Here is an 8,198-nt window from a genome sequence, read left to right on the forward strand (position 1 = left end):
ATAAATGCAGAATAAGCAATGGTCACTGCAACACTGCTCTAAAGAAAAGTAATAGGGTTATCATCAGCAATTACAGGAAAAGCTTGGATCCAGGACAGAGCTTCTGTCGGGTGTGAAACTGTTTAGCCTAACGTAGGAGTGGTAAAGCCACACTGCCATTCAAGAAACTTCCTCAGTGTTGCAGGCATATCTCAAGAACTGTTGGCCATTTCTTGAACCTGTAATTGACTGGACCCTTGAGGAGTTTACCTTCAGATACCTAATTTAAGTTATGAACAGCTAATTAAAAAATAAGTATCCTCCCACGTTTCCATTTTGTTATCCTATTTCACAAGATTTTACCTTGCAGTTTCTCATGAATGCTAACCTCTCATCTCCCTCTCTCTCTCATACCACACACACTACAGGTACACTCAGCAGTCTCCTACCTCTAGTTGTAAAATTAAATGCAGAATTCGTAAGATTCCAAAAGAAATACATTCCTAAGACAAATCCATAGAGAAGGTGTTTGAGGGAGAGGAGTATGGGTAGGAACTGCTTAATGGGTGTGAGGTTTCCTTCTGCAGTGATGAAAATGTTCTGTAATTAGTGGCAATGGTTGCACAGCATTTGCATGTACTAAAACTTCCTGAAAAGCATGCATTTTGTGTTATGTCAGGTGTACCCATTTTTTTTTAAGAAATGTATTCATTTATGGAAAGTTTGCCATTTTTCAACAATAGTATTCACTGGGATAAAAAGTAAACCAAAAGTGGTCTTAGAAAATCTTAAAAAGAAAGAGAATTTGAAGGAGAAAAAGAGACGTTTTGTCCATCACACTCACTGGAAACCCCAAAAAACATGGCACTGAATTTACTGTTTAGTTTCTCTATGTGCAGCCAGAAAATACATACAAATTTCATTTAATGAATGTTTCAATCTCTCAGCTTTTGCCATAGGTGGTTTCCTTTGCTGCAAATCTATTTCTCTCGTGTTACCATTAGTGCCCATTTTCTTGTGTGCTGTCTTTAGAGACAGAAGGCAAGCACCTATAGCACCACCACAATATTCCCTTCACATTCTCCAAACCTTGCCTGGCTTCACCCAGACTTGCTGTCCTTGGGTTAAAAAAAGACAGGGATGGATTTCTCTGGCATTCAGTCATTTTAACTCATCTTCTTGGTAACCCTTTTCAATTGCACCATTTGCTTGCAAGGCCTTCCCAGGAGACAGCACCCAGGGCCTAACTCATTTGAGTAGAGTTCCCATGTCATATAAGCTCATAGTCATCTGCCTCAGATACTCCACACTGCATCCCTATTTCTGAGCATCACCCTGAAGCTGATTCTCACTAAGCTGGCCATACACTTACACGTGAAGTCTGCACTCTGGACTCTTAATAAAAATTTCAGAGTTCCTAACTATGTCCCTTTGGAACATAGTCCACATGTCCAGTGTAAGAGTCTCTGTTTTCCAGCTCCTTCCCCACCCCAGTCTCTTACTGATGTGATCATTGTGCCTGCTCCTCTGTTTGTTTTTTATTTCAGTAAATACCACTTCCATAGTGTTAATTTGTTCCTTAACAGTTTCATAAGATGCCCAGTTGTGACAACATGTCAATTATGAATGCGGCATAGTAAAAGATAATGGTGTCTCACAGCCATAAAATTTTGATTAATGGCATCCCTCATCTTGGGTCCTTGAATTTGCACACATATAGACCCTAATATGATAAATAAGACCCTTATCATGTGCTCTAGACATAAACCTCCGGTTTAATGCAATTAGAAAATATTAACTAGAGTGATTGTTTAATCATTTAAGGATAATTAAAAATACAGTAAGAAGTTCTTCCCAAAGATGTCTGCCAGAAATGTCTTACTGCAATGTTATCTGCATTGAGCTACATATATAACAAAAGGTATCACATGTGGAGCACCATGGCAGATATTAAACAAGGGGCTTATCAGATATTATCTTGTCTCATCTTCACAACACCCCGATGAAATATACTATTATTATCCCCATTGTATACATAAAGAAATTAGAGACTCAGAGAGGTTAAATAACTCATCTAAGGTCACTCAGTTAGAAAGGATTCAAGCCTAGACTTGTCTAGTTGCAAAGCCCTTGCTCCTCTGCTTTGTTATTCTGCCTGTCACCACCTAATAAGCTTGGGACAGCACAGGTGATGCCAGTAAGCATAAATAGGGCTTTTTCCTGTTGGCTCCCTTAGAGATGATGGGGACTCAGGCACCAGTAGGGAATTGGAACTAAGCATTGACAGTGGAGGCCAATGTAAAACTGGATGGGAAGAGTGTATCGGGAGTAATACTATCTCTTTCATGGGGTTATTGCTAAGTTGCTGAGTTGTGTGCCACTCTTTGCAAGCCATGGACTGCAGCATGCAAGGTTTCCCTGTCCTTCACTATCTCCTGGAGTTTGCTCAAACTCATGTCCATTGAGTCAGTGATGCCATCCAACAATCTTTTCCTCTGTCACCCTCTTCTCCTCCTGCCCTCAATCTTTCCCAGCATCAGAGTCTTTTCCAATAAGCCAGGTCTTCACACCAGGTGGCCAAAGTACTGGAGCTTCAGCTTCAGCATCAGTCCTTCCAATGAATACTCAGGGTTTATTTCTTTCAGTATTAACTGCTTGGATCCCTTTGCTGTCCAAGAGACTCTGAAGAGTCTTCTCCAGCACCACAATTCGAAAGCATCAATTCTTTGGTGCTAAGTCTTCTTTATGGTCCAGCTCTCACATCCATAATGACTACCGGAAAAACCATAGCTTTAACTATACAGACCTTTGTCAGCAAAGTGATGTCTCTGCTTTTTAATATACTGTCTGGGTCTGTCATAGCTTTTCTTCCAAGGAGCAAGTGGCTTTTAATTTCATGGCTGCAGTCACCATCTGCAATGACTTTGGTGCCCTAGAACATAAAATCTGTCACTGTTCCCACTTTTTACCCATCCGTTTGCCATGAAATTGGATGCCATGATTTTCATTTGTTCACTGTTGAGTTTTAAGCCAGCTTTTTCACGCTCATCTTTCACCCTCATCCAGAGGCTCTTTAGTTCCTCTTCAATTTCTGCCATTAAAGTGGTATCATCTGCATATCTGAGGTTGCTGATATTTCTCCCAGCAATTTTGATTCCAGCTTGTAAGTCATCCAGCCTGGCATTTCTCATGATGTACTCTGCACATAAGTGAGATAAGCAGAGTGACAATATACAGCCGTGAAGTCCTCCTTTCCCAATTTGGAACAAGTCCATTGTTCCATGTTCGGTTCTAACTATTGCTTCTTGTTCTGCATACAAATTTCTCAGAAGACAGATAAGGTGATCTGGTTTTCCCATCTCTAAGAATTTTCCACAATTTTTTTGTGATCCACATAGTCAAATCTGCCTGCAATGCAGAATCAGCATGCACTGCGGCAGACCTGGGTTTGATTCCTCGGTTGGGGAAGACTTTGACTGTGTGGATCACAATAAACTGTGGAAAATTCTGAAAGAGATGGGAACACCAGACCACCTGAGCTGCCTCCTGAGAAATCTATATGCAGGTCAGGAAGCAACAGTTAGAACTGGACATGGAATGACACACTGGTTCCAAATAGGAAAAGGAGTGTGTCAAGGCTGTATATTGTCACCCTGTTTATTCAACTTCTATGCAGAGTACATCATGAGAAATGCTGGGCTGGAAGAAGCACAAGCTAGAATCAAGATTTCTGGGAGAAATATCAATAACCTCAGGTATGCAGATGACACGACCCTTATGGCAGAAAGTGAAGAGGAACTAAAAAGCCTCTTGATGAAGGTGAAAGAAGAGAGTGAAAAAGTTGGCTTAAAGCTCAACATTCAGAAAACAAAGATCATGGCATCTGGTCCCACCACTTCATGGGAAATAGATGGGGAAACAGTGGAAACAGTGTCAGACTTTATTTTTCTGGGCTCCAGAATCACTACAGATGGTGACCGCAGCCATGAAATTAAAAGACGCTTACTCCTTGGAAGGAAAGTTATGACCAACCTAGATAGCATATTCAAAAGCAGAGACATTACTTTGCCAACAAAGGTCCATCTAGTCAAGGCTATGGTTTTTCCTGTGGTCGTGTATGGATGTGAGAGTTGGACTGTGAAGAAGGCTGAGCACCGAAGAATTGATGCTTTTGAACTGTGGGGTTGGAGAATACTCTTGAGAGTCCCTTGGACTGCAAGGAGATCCAACCAGTCCATTCTGAAGGAGATCAGCCCTGGGATTTCTTTGAAAGGACTGATGCTGAAGCTGAAACTCCAGTACTTTGGCCACCTCATGCGAAGAGTTGACTCATTGGAAAAGACTCTGATGCTGGGAGGGATTGGGGGCAGGAGGAGAAGGGGATGACAGAGGATGAGATGGCTGGATGGCATCACTGACTCGACAGACATGAGTCTGAGTGAACTCTGGGAGTTGGTGATGGACAGGGAGGCCTGGTGTGCTACGATTCATGGGGTCACAAGGAGTTGGACATGACTGAGTGACTGAACTGAACTGAACTGAACCCACTTCAGTATTCTGACCTGGAGAATTCCATGGCCTAGTCCATGGGGTCCCAAAGAGTTGGATACAACTGAGTGACTTTCACTCACACAGTCAAAGGCTTTAGCAAAGTCAGTGAAGCAGAAGTAGATTTTTTTTGGAATTCCCTTACCTTTTCTATGATCCAGCGGATGCTAGCAATTTGATCTTTGGTTCCTCTGCCTTTTCTAATGGGAGAAGGCAATGGCACCCCACTCCAGTACTCTTGCCTGGAAAATCCCATGGACAGAGGAGCCTGGTAGGCTGCAGTGCATGAGGTGGCTAAGAGTCAGACATGACTGAGTGACTTCACTTTCACTTTTCACTTTCATGCATTGGAGAAGAAAATGGCAACCCACTCCAGTATTCTTGCCTTTTCTAAATCCAGCTTGTACATCTGAAAGTTCTTGGTTGTGTACTATTGACGCCTCACTTGAAGGATTTTGAGCATTACCTTGCTAGCATGTGAAATGAGCACAATTGTGTGGTAGTTTGAATATTCTTTGGCATTGCCTTTCTTTGCGATTGGAATGAAAACTGACCTTTTCCAGTCCTGTGGCCTCTGCTGAGTTTTCCAAATTTGTTGGCGTATTGACTGTAGCACTTTCACAGCATCATCTTTTAGGATTTGAAATAGCTCAGCTGGAATTCTGTCACATCCTCTAGCTTTGTTCATAGTGATGCTCCCTAAGGCTCACTTGACTTCACACTCCAGGATGTCTGGGTCTAGATGAGTAGCCATACTGTCATGGTTATTTGGATCATTAAGACCTCTTTGTATGGTTCTTCTGTGTATTCTTGCCACCACTTCTCAATCTCTTCTGCTTCTGTTAGGTCCTTGCCATTTCTGTCCTTTATTGTGCCCATCTTTGCATGAAATGTTCCCTTGATAGCTCCAGTTTTCTTCAAGAGATCTCTAGTCTTTCCCATTCTATTGTTTTCCTCTGTTTCTTTGTATTGTTCACTTAAGAAGGCTTTCTTATCTCTCCTTGCTATACTCTGGAACTCTGCTCGGGGTATATCTTTCCCCTCCTTATTTGCCTTTCACTTCTTTTATATTCTCAGCTACTTATAAGGCCTCCTCAGACAACCACTTTGCCTTCTTGCATTTCTTTTTCTTGGGGATGGTTTTGGTCACCACCTCCCGTACAATGTTATGAACCTCTGTCCATAGTTCTTCCAGGACTCTCTCTACCAGGTTTAATCTCTTAAATCTATTCGTCCCTCTACTGTATAATAATAAGAGATTTGATTTAGGTCATGACTGAATAGGCTAGTGATTTTCCTTACTTTTTTCAATTTAAACCTAAATTTTGCAATAAGGATAGTCAACAAAAGAGTCCCAAACGCAGTATTTGGGTGCAATCTCAAAAATGGCAGAAAGATCTTTGTTCATTTCCAAGGCAAACCATTTAGCCTCATAGTAATCCAAGTCCATTCCCCAGTCACTGATGCCAAAGAAGTTGAAGTTGATGGGTTCTGTGAAGACCTATAAGACCTTCTGGAACTAACACCAAAAAAGATGTCCTTTTCATCATAGGGGATTGGAATGAAAAAGTAGAAAGTCAAGAGATCCCTGGAGTAACGGGCAAGTTTGACTGTGGAGTACAAAATGAAACAAAGTTTAACAGAGTTTTGTCAAGAGAATGCACTGATTATGGCAAACACCCTCTTCCAACAACAAAAGAGATGACTCGACACATGGACATCACCAGATGGTCAATACCAAAATCAGATTGATTATATTCTTTGCAGCCAAAGGTGAGAAGCTCTATACAGTTAGCAAAGACAAGACCTGGAGCTGACTGTGGCTCAGATCATCAGCTCCTTATTACAAAATATCTGCATAGGTCTCTTTAGTCTAGAATGTGCTTTGGTATTTTCTTACTTAATCCTCTAATAATTGTACAACATTTTGATCATGGCCATCATACATCAAGTTAATCCAAGAAGTCCATTGCCTATGCTCTCACACACACACACACACACACACACACACACACGCGCGCACACACACACACACACACACACACACACACAGTACGTGTCCCTCTAGAAGCAGGAAAGGTTTTGAGTGATGGGAGCTTGTAATGTAGGATATTATGGGTTTGGAAAGGGGACTGGGTTAAACAGAATTTAAGGGGCTGAAGATAAAAGTGAACAAAAGAGCAGGGAGAAAGAGAGTGGGCAGCATGGTACATCAAGAAACAAGCTTCAGATTAGAAATCAGGAGACAAAGTTCCGTCTTTGCTTAATTGGCAGCTTTGTGCTTTGTGTGCTTGGGCAACTTTGCCTCTATCCAAGGTCTGTTTTCTTGTTTGTAAATGAAGGCTTTGGTTTATCTCTGGGGTCAAATTTATCAAAATTGTCTGTGATTCAATAACAGTAGTTAGCTTCAGTGATTTTTAGTTTCCTCTCAATAATTTTCCACATAATGAGCATGTATTACTTACATACCTTTATAGTGAGCATGTATTACCTATGTATCCAGAAACAAAAAGATTAAACTTTCTGTGGTCTAATTCCTTCAACCACAGAAAGGCTTTCTTGTATCAGTTTATGCCACTTCAACCTTTGAACAGGACTAAATGTAAATTATCTTCAAGGACAATGATCCATAAAACACTAATTAAATTAATTAAGTTTTTTTTAAACTAGTTGCAATAATGTGTTTGAAGTAACTCTCAATAAATTTTTCTGCCACAATATACGGTATTATTTTATTCAAGAGGAAAATGGATGATAGCTTTCTAGTTTTGATACTGCACTCAAATTGATCTCATTATTATATCTCTGGGGAATTTTGAGCTAGTCATTAAAGTAACATATGATACCTGTTTATTTTTAGACTAGTTTACTTATCTGCTGGGTCCAAATATTTATAAGATAGAAAGTAATATCACCAAGTAAGAGACCTTTGTGTGGTAACTCTTTTGATGCCTCTGTACTTTAATTTTTTTTAATTGTTTAGTCCATCAGCCATCTGAAATTAACAATAGATTTTTGCTTCCTGAAAAACTGTATTTACATATGAAGACTGGTTTTCCATACATACCTATAGTTGCCAAAAATATAAAAAAATATGCTGCTAGAACTGATGGACAAAAATATTTTCAAGGCTATCACTCTCAAAGAATGTGTTCTCGAACTTTTAGGTTTCCTTTTATTTTGGAAGTCCAGCTTAAGCCAGCTTCAGCTTCTTCAAGAGTTGTTTTCTTACAAGTGGATACATGTGATTTAAAACTCAATTGAGTGTGTTCAACTACTGGGTTTTTGATTCCTGATGTATAGCAGGCACTGTTCATGTTGTTGGAAATGCGTCATAAATGAATCACTTCTTCCTTGCTGGGCAATGAAAATAAAGCATGTGTTTGCCTCAAAAGAAAAAAAAAAAAAGAGTTGTTTTCTTAGGTTCACCTGACCCTCCATCAACACTGCCTGTGAGTCTCCCCTTTTCCATCCCCACCCTTTCCCTCTGATGGACATTAATGGCCAGTTACTGTGCTGCGGCAAGCTCAGCATCCCATTTCTTGTGGTCATGAGGTATGTACATTTTGTAATCTACTTTGTGTTCCTAGCATTATGATGCATCCTTAAGAAGTCACACTAGAAAACATTAATGTTTTGACTAATTTAAAACTATAAATGAAAAACACCTG

This window comes from Bos grunniens, chromosome 2 (assembly GCF_055505025.1).
Source record: "Bos grunniens cultivar Pamir isolate PY7600 chromosome 2, Bosgru_T2T1.0, whole genome shotgun sequence".
NCBI classification, from domain to species: domain Eukaryota; kingdom Metazoa; phylum Chordata; class Mammalia; order Artiodactyla; family Bovidae; genus Bos; species Bos grunniens.